The sequence below is a fragment of the Amblyomma maculatum genome, chromosome 6 (assembly GCF_055883805.1).
Source record: "Amblyomma maculatum isolate TAMU_Amacu chromosome 6, ASM5588380v1, whole genome shotgun sequence".
Classification (NCBI taxonomy): Eukaryota; Metazoa; Arthropoda; class Arachnida; order Ixodida; family Ixodidae; genus Amblyomma; species Amblyomma maculatum.
Genome location: NC_139349.1, coordinates 133149350 through 133161477, shown reverse-complemented (window position 1 = coordinate 133161477; position 12128 = coordinate 133149350). Strand labels below are relative to the sequence as shown.

At 48.9% G+C, this 12128-nt stretch overlaps 1 protein-coding gene across 2 annotated transcripts in view; it reads right to left on the bottom strand.

Annotated features, from left to right (window-relative positions):
• The window catches only part of LOC146186784 (uncharacterized), a 90739-nt gene extending 79608 nt beyond the window's left edge, over positions 1–11131 (bottom strand). For both annotated transcript variants that reach the window (XM_084607405.1, XM_084607406.1), the window contains exon 1: positions 10748–11131. The gene's annotated coding sequence lies outside the window, so the exon portion shown is untranslated. The remainder of the gene's footprint in view (positions 1–10747) is intronic.
• Between the last annotated feature and the right edge of the window lie 997 nt (positions 11132–12128).

Sequence of the window (12128 nt, the reverse complement as noted above, 5' to 3'; positions counted from 1 at the left end):
CGAAAGAGAGCCTTTAAGGGCACTCTGAATAAAATGAAATAAATAATACACTCAAGAATACGCAGGAATTCGCCATGTTCTGGGGCTCTAGAAGACTGGTGGCATCGTCTTGTTTACAGCCTCGAACTCCCCACTGGCACTAATCACCCGACTGCGCGTTAATTAAGTCAATTGATAGCCGTGCAATCAGGAAAAGTTCTAGTAACTCAAGCAATCTGAGTCCTTCGCGACCGTGAGTTTGATCCTGGAAGTATTTTTTTTTTTTTTCTGCTGTTTCGAAGCCACTATTTTTAGGAATATTTTGAACTCTTCCCTGGAACCCCATCGTTTACAAAAAAAGAAAAAGCTACATTCCGTGGCAGTGTGATCGCACTGAGGAACGTTGCGCGCAAAGAAGAGTACCTTGCGAGAACAGCGCACAATCCGCGAAGTCGTATAGATAACGCCGCAAAAATAGGCGGAACCTTTTGTGGGATGCGTGCGCCGCAGATAAGGGAGAAGAGGACAGTAAAGACGTGCGCGCAATCGTGGCATGTAATATGCAAGTACATCCTGCCCTGCAGCGTCAACAAGGCGGCGAGCGCGCTGCGCAACTGAAGAACGCGGGGATAAGATAAGCTACATCCGCGCGCATATGTGTTCAGTTTCAACAACAAAATTAACGGGCGTAGCGGCATTCGAGCGAAAGACAGCGAAGCCCTCGACTAAGGTAGCCGACCAACCTTGTCTCCACTTCCCCATTTCCCATCCACCCCGTTCAAAGTTTTACCTCACATCATCATTACAGATCCAGCATCAGTTATGCCACCTGCACTCAGCTTGTGTAAGCACGCACTGATTACGAGGTCGAAAAGTCTGCCAACAAAAGGCGCCCTGGATGAAACAACGAATATAATTCTCAGTTATCTCACCCCAAAACGGAGCTTCAGTGACACAGTAGTGGTGGTAGTGGTTTATTGAAAACAATCAAAAAGGGAGGGAAAGAATGCTGCCGGCCGCGGCAACTGCAATCTGACATCTTAAGCACTCTACCTGCGTCCGGCGGGAAAGAAAAGCGATGGGGAGAGGATAGCGAGGAGAAGTACAGAGGGCAGCGATAGCAAGAACGGACAGGAGCTTTGTACAGGGTCACCCACTTCTAGCTATAACAAGATCACTGCTTTCGAAGCAACATTGCGCCCGACGCAGGCGTATATCAAAGCAAAGAGACACATGCACGGCGGGACCTGGAGGTGGTCGTTTAAAATGGCATACAAGTTGGCTTTGTTACATATCCGGGTACATTATATATTTACGAAATACAAAAAGTGAACTAGTTCGCGTCGCTCGCGCGCAAGCGGCTACTGCGATTATTTGCCATATATAGTCCCCACTGGCCGATCTCGCAGGCTAACCTTGAGCGTCGACACCGAATAATCGCAGATTCCGGAGGATATGCCGCACCTACTCACTTCAAAACGGCGGAAACCAGGAGCTGTTGCAACTAGTCCCTCTCAGCGTCTATACAAGATTATTTTTAAGTTGCGGTTTGCTTCTTGTAGGGTTTAACGTCTCAAAGCGACTCAGGTTATGAGATACGCCGTAGTGGAGGGCTCCGGAAATTGGGGGCCACCTGGGGTTCTTCAACGTGCACACGGACGCCTTGCATTTCGCAACCTCCGAAAAGCGGCCGCTGCAGCAGTCGGGATTCGATCCCGCATCCATGGGATCAGCAGTTGAGCGCCGTAACCATTAGGTCACAACTTTGGGGGCTGTTTTTAAATTATATTTTCTCGGCCATAAATACATTTTTCGTTGGTGAAAAAAAAAAACAAAAAAAAACGTTAGTATATCCGGAAAATGCAGGGTGTTGAATCTTTACCTAGAACAACAAAAAAAAAAAAGTCAGCTGGATATAGAATTAAAAAGAGGATACCGGTGTCAAAGAAAGCAGGCCCTGCAGGCCGAAGCGCATAAAACGACGATGGCAAGATGATGATGATGATGTGGCAATATCTGCATGGAGGAGGGGGGGGGGGGGGTCACGATGTGCGCCCTAGCCGTTAACATGTCAAGATCTGGACAAAATAACCGCCATCTGGAGGAGCCCATTTCGCCCTAATGTACGAGACAGGTCTTCAAATAAAATAATTACAGCACGACCCGCACTCGATCATTTTCGATGGCGACGCCTGCATACGCTTTCGTTTCCGCCACACAACACGAACGTAGGAAAAGTAGCTCTGTACGCGGCGTTACCGATTAGAATCCAAGCTCAATTACTCTTAACCATTCGCTTATTTCTGACCAGAATTCTCGGTGTGTGGGTTTCGATACCACCCAGCGCTATGCAAGTGCAAAAATATTATTTCCAGTACGTACGTACTTGCAAAACATTACACCGCAATACTGAGACCACCATGCATCAGTAGCCGTATCCGTATACAACAGAAAGGTCCAGGAAAACAAATACATGTATTTACGCGTATCGGTACGTTCTAAAAAGACCTCGCGTATTTTATGTCACCGTTTCTATCGGCGTAATTTATACATCTTGTAGATTGCACCGTCCGCCTGTGCTCGAGCGCGACTCACGTTTCTAATTTCCTCGTTGTCGAGACGGACGCCTTTGAAATGCAGCTTCACCGCGGGACGACAAGCGCGAGACTGCTTCTATTCCTAAGTGTCGAGGCGTCAACCACAGTGGGGCAGCTGCAGTGGGGGATGGAGTAATAATAACAACTCTGCTACTAGGCGAGCGGGCCAAGGCCCAAAGCAGTGAAAAGCCGGGGGGGTGCAGAAGTGAGGGCATATATTTAGAACAGAGGCGCGTTCTTAAAAGATGCATGCAAGCAAGTTTGAAAGGCTTGACACTTTTGCACTGCTCTTTCACACAAGCACGTGGCAGAAAAACAAGCTACCCTATTCTGGTGTGAACCAGCTTTTCTTTCTGTTTTTTTCGTAGGCAAAACAGCACGCTTTCGTAAGCGAGCAGGTTACGTAAATGAGTGCCACAGTAAAATAAACCAGCAGCGCACATCAAGAGGCGTGCTAACAGAAGAAGGGCGTCAGCGATATACGCCGACAACATAAGCTTCGGCTTCGTTGTGTGCACAATTAACATTAACGATTGAGCTAAAAAGAAAAAAATGATCCTCGCTAGAGCAGTTCGCTGTTCGGTGCCGATGTTTAACTCGGTGCTGTTAGCGAAAGAATGCATGGAAAAAAAAAAAAAAAGGCATGTTAACAACAGTGCAGAAAAATCTTCCGCCTTCCTAATCTGTATTACGTCATTATCACTCTACCGGCATGTCTGACTACTGTTAGTTTGGGGACCAATGAAAGGTGGTGCTAATACATGCCCTCATAATGCACAGGAAAAGTACGGCAATTTTACTTTTCCGCGGCTTCTAAAGGTCACCCTGGCACGATCGAGGCAGTAGAGAGGCTGGACTTGTGGCCCATGATCTCCGCGAAGATAAGAGCGTGCTTTACGCTCGTCTCATGATAAGCAAGGGCACGTACGTATCTGCTGGCCAACAGCTATCAGTGTATGCGCAGCATGCAGTATCGCGAGAAGGCAAGGAACGTCTCAAGCAGAACCCCAGACTTGAAAGCTTTCGCCACTGGCTCGTCGAACACACGCTGTAGTCGAGTGAAGTCCCCCAGCTCTCCCTGGCATACACCTGCAAGGCCCTAACTAGGCATGCGCAGTAGGGATCGCATTAAAGGAGAGAAAAAAAAAACAAAAAAAAAGAAGAAAAAAAAAAAAAAACAGACGAGGCGGTAGTGTCAGGCAAGCTGACTATAATACTATGTACGAGGAACGTTACAGAAGCGCGCAAGCATATCAAGCGGCAGTAATCTCGAGTTTCAGAAGCTCTAATCGACTAAAGCCTTCAGGTACCGCGCGACAGTCATGGCCGCAAAGGCGCAAAGGAATGCAACGAAGCCGGCGCTCTGTTACTTAAACCGAACTAATGTCGTGCGCGGCTTTTGACCAACAATGTGATCAGTTAGTCCTGGTTCGCTAATCATCTACGCCGCCCGACTGTCTCTGAGTCCACAATCAAAAGTACTCTTGGGAACTTTTACGTTCACAGCAAAAGAAAGCAGCGAAGTAATCAAAGGTACAGCTTTCCGAGGCATCACTTTCACAGGGAGGCAATTGCGGAACACTGTACTAAGATACTGGATGAATATATTAATGACAATATTCTAACCTCCCAATTGGTAGCAAAATCTCGCTTTTAAACTATGTTCTACTTTTGCGCGCATCCTGTAGTTTAGAGTGTCATGGAACAACAATGGGGCGCGTTTTTGTTTTTTTTTCTTAAATATCATGTAACTGTGGAATATTCTATAATGCCGCCATTGATGGGTTGACCTACACCTTTCGAAGCATATAGCCAAATCTTTAAGTTGAAACTTTGTCCTCAACTCGCACAGGGTGGCGAAGACTGCTACAGAAAATCAATGAGGGGCCTTTTTCCTCTTTTGCTTTAGCTAGCAGAAAAACTATAAGTATGTATCTTCAGGATATGCCGATATATTGATTGCTATGGTACTGTTTTAAGGCACGATACAAAAAAAAAAAAGTGCCTTCATAAAAACTTTTCGCGGAAAAGAAACGCACGGCATGGTCCTCAATTCCTAACGTGGAAACAGAAGTGCATCCCCTGGCTCAGGACTTCAGCCGAGTGACGATCAGTGTAAAGCGCAGCGAGAAAACGGAACACGACCTTAAAGTTTAACCTAGCAGTCGCGAAAAGAAGTTTCAATGTCAATGAATAGTCGGAGTTCTCAACAATAAACAGTGGCAGCTAAGCTGTTCTTCTAATCATCACCGCACGAGTGTTTTATTCATCTGGCTACAGTTTATTCAAAGACGCAGAAGCATGGGAGACCGCGCTTCATAGCGAAGACCCGGAGACACAGGCCAACATTGTCCGTCTGGCAACCGAAGCGGCAAACCGTTTCGTCTACTAACCCCTACCTTGCACCCTTAGGGTGACATCGGGCTCCCTGTAAGCCTGCGAGCGGTACCGGAACTCCGGTGTCACCTCTTCCGGACAATAGAAGTTTTCACCACCACCACCTATCGGACAAGCGCTACCGTCCGTGTCTTCCTTCCGTCCTTCGTGTATTTTTTCGCGCTATTTTCCGTCATGAACTTTAACCAACTAGCCCAACTTTCGGCATTTCGGATTAGAAGTTTCAGCCATGCGTCCGCAAGAGCTTTACGTACGCAAGAGATTTACGTACGGAAGAGATTTACGTACGGAAGGAGCTTGCGGGGATGGCAGTGCGCATTTGCGCGGAACGCAATCGCGAACCCTGAGTCGTACGTACTATACGCAATACAGCGCAGTTTGCGTCGCGGCTTTTGTGGAACTTGCGTGGTTAACGTTCTCAACATGGCGGCGCCCTGTCCGCCTTGCTTCGAACAAATATAGAGTACTGCACTGCAGCGGCGCCATATTTTTCGCATTGATACCTTTCTCGAATGGTAGCATTCGCTTTCATTTTTTGGTCACATGAATGTTGGGTAACCCCCGTGCTCACTGCCTACGGTGGCGATAACAGCTAAAAAGAGAAAGAACAGATGCACTAACGGAACCACGGCGGAGGCACGCCCGGCAACAAACATTTTAGCGTAACGTCTAAATGCCGAACTTATATTTTTTTTTCGATTCTGATGCAGAAATAGCCGATATAGACCATGTGCCTTTTTTTGTGTGTGTGTGTATGCGCCCCCTCTAGTTCCCGTCGCTTACAGCGAGGCACGCCCTAGCCATAAAGGGAAACTATCTGCATTGTTGGCTCGATAGCGCCGTCAGATATCGCTATTTGGCATATACTAATCAAGGTGACCAGACAGCCCTTCAGTGTATTTTGTTATGTTACCACCACGCGTTGCCGACAGAACCCGTAGCAGTGATCAAGCAGTGGATCCGCCAGTCTAAAACAGTCATAGCTACGCGAATTCCGCACTTCACGTCCCTTGTAGAGGACGCTGGGCAGCGCTGCCTGCACTGGGACACGTGTTCCCGCTAAAACATTCCACGACTGTACATTATTGCCATCTTAACGGCACCTGGCAAGCAGTTCTCTAGCTTTGTGTCTGAATTTAGATTCTTTTTTTTTTTTTTTTCATTTAATCGTTTTACTGCTTAAAATGATGCCTTTATTGCAGGCATAACTGATACATTAATAAAAAAATGAGGGGGGGGGGGGGGGGTATATCAGCCCGCAGGTGAAGATTCACATGCTCTAGTCGGATAGAACTTACGTCTGCAGTAGCCTACACATGCACAAACCTACACACACAATTAAGCCTGCAGTAATTCCTCCGCGACAGAAAGCAGTCCGTTGTTTAACTTTTCTGGTTGCATAAATAAATAGCTAACCGCCAGAGCAAAAAAAAAAAAAAAAAGAAAACAATTACAATGCCTCTGGATTGTTTGGTATTGTCATAAATATTAAAAACTGATTGTTTACTATTCAGCGGAGTAGTAAACACGGCGCGGCGCGTACCACACTGCCCATAGTTAGCAACTGCTGTTTTTCTTATCCTACTATGTCAATAGATAAGCCTGTAATGCTTCTTGGGCGCTCCGCTTGGCGCGTTCACTAAAGCCGCATTCCAATCGGCGATCTGCAGCAAGTTTTCCGCCAAATAGCAGGCGGCAGTGAGGGTAAGCGAAAAACCACGAACGGATAATCAAAGGACCTACCTCTTTCAATTTCGGAGCAAATGAATGCAGCGAAAACCGGATAATTCGCCCTTTCGGTTTATCCGAACTTACGTTATGGTTCATTCCACGTCTTGCGTATTAATGAGGTCCCGCTTTACCTGTAACTTCAATACCTGGGGCCCATACATCGAGCCCGCAAGTAAAGGTATAGATCCGAGTCCCGGCTTATACACATTGTTACTACCCCTCAACTTACTCGGCTTTCGAAGTGGTTCTATTTTCAATTCATTATTTCGCTCGAGCGTTGAGACGACCAACGGCAGCGACGTACACGCACGCGGTGTTCGTCACGCGTTGCCGCCACGTCTCGAGTGTTTTAAAAACAGGCTCCCATGCAACCCTCTGCTGTCGGGTTCGCAGACCGGCACGGTCGCTGTTGCCACACACACAATACGGAAAATACGCAACGCCTGGCTACTCCGGAAACGCTAACCGCCGTGTCGTGCCAGCCATCCAAGGCCTCGAGGGAGAGGAAGCAAGCGAGGAGGTTTCTAGCCCCAAATTTCCTTTTTCTCTTCGATACTGTGACCGAGCCAACCAGCCACGAGTGAGGTGGAAGCGGCCGCTAGACTGCGCTCATACCGCACGATTAATTGGCGCTAAGCAACTGTGGTTTGCAAACGACGCTATGGAGTGTGCCGACTCGGCTAGCCTCACGTCAGACCCCTGGCGTCTTTGCATGCCCTCTCTATTGAAGTGCAGCAACCCGGTCGGAATCGAACCCATGACCTTGGCATCGGCAACCATAGCCGACCAGACAGGTTGATCTGAGTATCGCGGTTTTCAAGCATAGCTATCAATGGTATCTTTATAACACGAAGAGGACAGTCTTCAACTGAGCTCGTACCTTCGAAATATCAAGCTTTGCTGCTATATATATGTGCGCATATCAGTGACGACTTCGGTATCAGCTGGGTAGTAACTGTGGTCATTCCGAAAAAATATAAGACGTTAAGTGGCGTGGTTGGCTATGGACGCAGTTAGTGGAATTCTTTGCCTCCTCTCCCTCTTCTTACGGCGGGGGGGGGGGGGGGGGGGGGGGGGGGTAGACGGTTACAAACCCAATTACATCAAGTATAAAAGGGGCAGCCGCGCATCACCATTATCGCTGCGAATGATTCGGTGCTTTTGAAAAAGGCCACGTGAATGTAATTCCTGGACACTTCACCTGAATGAGCTGAAGAATTTTGTAACGGTGCCCGACGCGGCGCTACTTCGTCTCGCGCACAGTGCCTACTGCCTGCTCTTTTGCGGGCTTGGCCAAAAAAAGCGGTGGCGATATGCACCGCCGCGTCCCTCGGTGCGCGCGCTTAGAAACCAAAGCGGGAAAAGAAAACTTTGAAACCGGTTCTGCCGCCGCAGTTATGAGCGGCGGCCGCGGCACGCTCGCTTGTTCATAGCTGCCGGCGCCGCCGCTTCGACGAAGTCCCCGAATGCCCGAATGCAGTGAAACGTCAGCCCATGGCATAAGCCGGACGGCGCCAGGGATTACCGGGAAATTTTGTGCGGGAATCTAGCGATCTCGGTGAAATGCTGAGCGACTAATGGCGTACCCGCTACTGCCGTTTAACGTGGATTATTGTTCCGTGCACATCATCGAGACTCGTGTGCTGAACCTTCGAGCTTGCCTTTGGTTAGTTCCAGCGGGTAATTTTTGGGCGAGGCTTAGAGGGGTGGTCGTAATTGCGCAGTGAATGCCCGAAGTTTCTTTCGTTGAAGAGATTTGGTTGTTCGTTGATTTCCCAGAAAAACATCGCGCTGGGAAGGGGTCTTAGATCCCCCCCCCCCCCCCCCCCCCCCCCCCCCCCACGGGCGGTTATTTCCACAACAGAATTTATCTCCGAAGTGGTTGGAGGACACCATTCCTAAGAATAAAAACGAAACTAAATGACGTGAAGCGCGCGTCTCTCGACAAGAACGGGCAACACGTGTCGAGTTTTGAGAAACGTAAACCTCACAGTATTTGCGAAGAGCTAACTCAATGCGACAAACTAAGTACGGATGCACTATAAGCGCAGCCCTGCATTATATCATGAATCCATACCGAGCTGCCAAAGCACGCAAGTCCTTTCTACTTTAGGCACCGAGTAGTTGAGAAATCCGAAACGATTAATGCTGATTTGCTAAAATCACAACTTTCTTCGCCCGAACCAAAACGTGCACCAGTGGTTCAGTTTCACAGCGAGCCCAAATCGCACAACTGCGACAGAGTCGGATCTGTGGGCAGGGCACTGGTCGAAGGAATGCTTCGGCAAAACAAGATAAGGATCTGCGCAGATTTGCATATTGGTTCTTCGCTTAGAGGCCGCCGCTCCCTTCTCTATCTGTCCTCGGATTTTAAGGTCGGTCAACACGTTCCCAGAAAAGATAGAACAGTTGTCCGACCAGCACGCTCCGGACCACCAAGAGAGAGAAGTGAAGTAATGGATTGGCATAGTCTTGTGTACTACATTTCGCTACGGCTTAATGATGAAACGTTTCAGCAGCGCCGCAGAAAAATGTCGGGTAACGTATAGTGAAGACTTGACTACACACATGCATCCTGCCAAGGCTCTACCGAAGAAATTGGCCACCGCGTACGATGACGACAACCGTGCTTATAATGGCGGAGCTGGCAGTGGATTGTAGAGGCGAGGCCGCTTTCCTCGTCACATAGAAAACCTGCTGCTAAGGGCCGGCAAACCAAGTCGGCCGGCAAACCGAGTCGGCTCTCATGAACGGAAAGTCTCGGAAAACTCACAACGGAGGGCCAAAGCCAGAAAACTTTCTTCAGACACACAAAATATTACGGCATTTCGTCACAAGTAAAGACAGTGGTGCCACTTCCACGTAAAAACAACGCGTATCTGCAGGTGTTCTGGATACAAACGAAGTACGCAACGCGACTTCTCCGGAGTCGCGTGCGTTGACACAGGTTGCGTGCTGAGGGGAATATCAAACGACACACCCGCACGTCTATCGTAATGTGCCCGCAGGTGCCACTTGCGTCGCCGAAATGACGGAAGCGTAAACGATCGCTGCTGTTATTTTTCCGCAGAAACGTTCGATGTCAGTTCCCCGCTGGCTGCTCCAAACTAATTCATGTGGGCTCTCGCCAACTATTCCTGGCAACGACACATGGTTATTTCGAAGCCGGAACGTCGTGTATTTGTTTTGTTTTTTTATTTCAGTATCATAACTGGTGCTTTGTCAACGTAGCCGAAAAGTTTAGCGCGACACATCGAAATGGACTCTCGCATCACGAGTTAAATGATGGAATGGAGTTAAAGAATGGAACACCTACTCCGAAGGAATAACATCATAAAGTTCAGGAGTGTGTTGTCGGGCTTGTTGTTTCCGCATATTAAGGAAATTAGCGCTAACACTTGGACGAATATAGAAGAAAACACACACAACAATTGACAAGCACTTGCCAATTGCCGTATGTGTTACCTTCGTCCAAGTGTTAGTGCTAATTATTTCTTTAACATCATAAAATTGACACGAATTTCAAGCAACATTTAGAGGGTCCTTGTGTTGGAGGAATTGACTAGTATGTCAAGTGTCCCGCTTACTTCAAACAAGACTTTATTGCCGGAGCTTTTCCGAGAGCCCTGCTCGACAGGCGGCAAGTTCCCTCTGGAATCAGGAGCGCCAAAAGATACGCAGAATGAGATTTGGTCACTGGTCAAGCGCTTTCAACGCCTAACGACTGTTTGGCGAGAGGGAACTGAGTAGCACAACTTACAGCACGTGAGCGCATTCCACATCACGACACGACGTGGTCATCAATTGACAAGCGCCAGCCCCTTCATAAGCAAACTTAACACGAGGGCAAAGCGCTGTAGATGAGATGCGGGGACAACACAACCCCGTCCATCGCGGAGCGCGCCACCAGCCGAACAGCATGACGCGGAATGAGAGGTCGTGGTCGCCACGTTCAACAAACTCGTTGTTGTCGTCGGTGTTTGCCATTCCTCGGAAGTCGCCCAGCGCAGAAGCAATGCGGACGCAACAACAAAACGACCTACCCGGATTCGGCTGCCGAGCCAGTCGCTGATTCCCGACATCCTGCTTCTGGCGTGGTCCACTTCTTCACGGCGTACCCTGAGCGGCTGGCGCCGCTAGCTGGTCACAAATAATCCTCCGTGCGCGAGGTGGGTACAACACGATGCGACCAAGCAATGCCGCCACCAAGTTTCTCGCGGGGCAAACGACGTATCTTCTGCACTGTGGTTGCCAGCAGGCTGAGCGCGTCGTCCAATCGTTCCTCCACGGGCACTGAATCAGTCACGGCCGCTTCGACGTCGCCAGCACGCAGAAGCAGCAATGGAACGAACGACGGCGCTCCCACCACCAGAGCACCCAGAGCGCTCTCGAACTGCCGCACACCACAGGAGACGAGGACGGAGAGGAGGAGAGGAAGAAGGGAGGAGGAAGGATGCCAGCGTCCTCAACGTCACGACACCACGTGATTTCCAACGAACGCCGCCGCCGTCGTTTCAGCCAGCGTGACGTCAGCATCACGTGACGTGACTCTTCGAAACCAGCGGGAACGGCGCAGAGGCGCAGGCGTGGCACCGCCGTTTTGGCAGGCACGCCAAGACTCTCGCGCTGCGTTGTTATCGGGACAGCTGAGCGAGGAGCTCTCTCGCTTTTGGCTTCCGTTTGCAGTCGTGCCGCTCTGCCTGCCTCGCAGCAAAGGAAAAGGGACTGCTGCGCTCTCATGATAAGACAATGTGTGTCCCTTCCTGAGTTCCCAAACTGGACTGCTCTTGAGTTTCCTCTTCTTCCCATGTAGTGCTGCGCACAGCATATGTGGACGACTGCGGAAAGTGCCGTTCGTCCCCCCGAGATGTGAAAGCCAAATGAGAACATGCATAGGTCGTAAAGAGGAAAAATGAGATGAAAATGAGAAATAAGAGCCGGCAGAAAGCAGAGTCGAGTTTCCTGTCCAAGAATGAAATGTCGCTGCTGCCACGTTAAGTTCTTCTGTAACTGTGCGGCTACGTTAATTTGATGTCTGATGCATGCTTGGCGAAACTATCACTGCGCATGGTCTCGCTGAAAAAGCGAAGAAAGGATTCGAATCTCTCGGAATGTTTCGTTTTACGTTAAGGCACGTGGTGAGGATTCCTTTCATCGATATATGACATTGATTCGTGAATAGAGTTTTAACTTCCATAGCTCGCCGCGGTTTTCAGTTTAAGTTCAACCATTTTTATTGGCCACTTCGTATCTGATGGAGTTTTTAACAAAAAGAATGTATGCATACGCCGGATTCGCATTACATTACTAAGCACGAGAATGCATGAACGTCACACCTTTAAGAGAAATAGCCACGAATAAATAAAATGGTTTAGGCCAATCTACACACTGCAAACTTTTGCCCAAGAATGCACGTCATAGCCT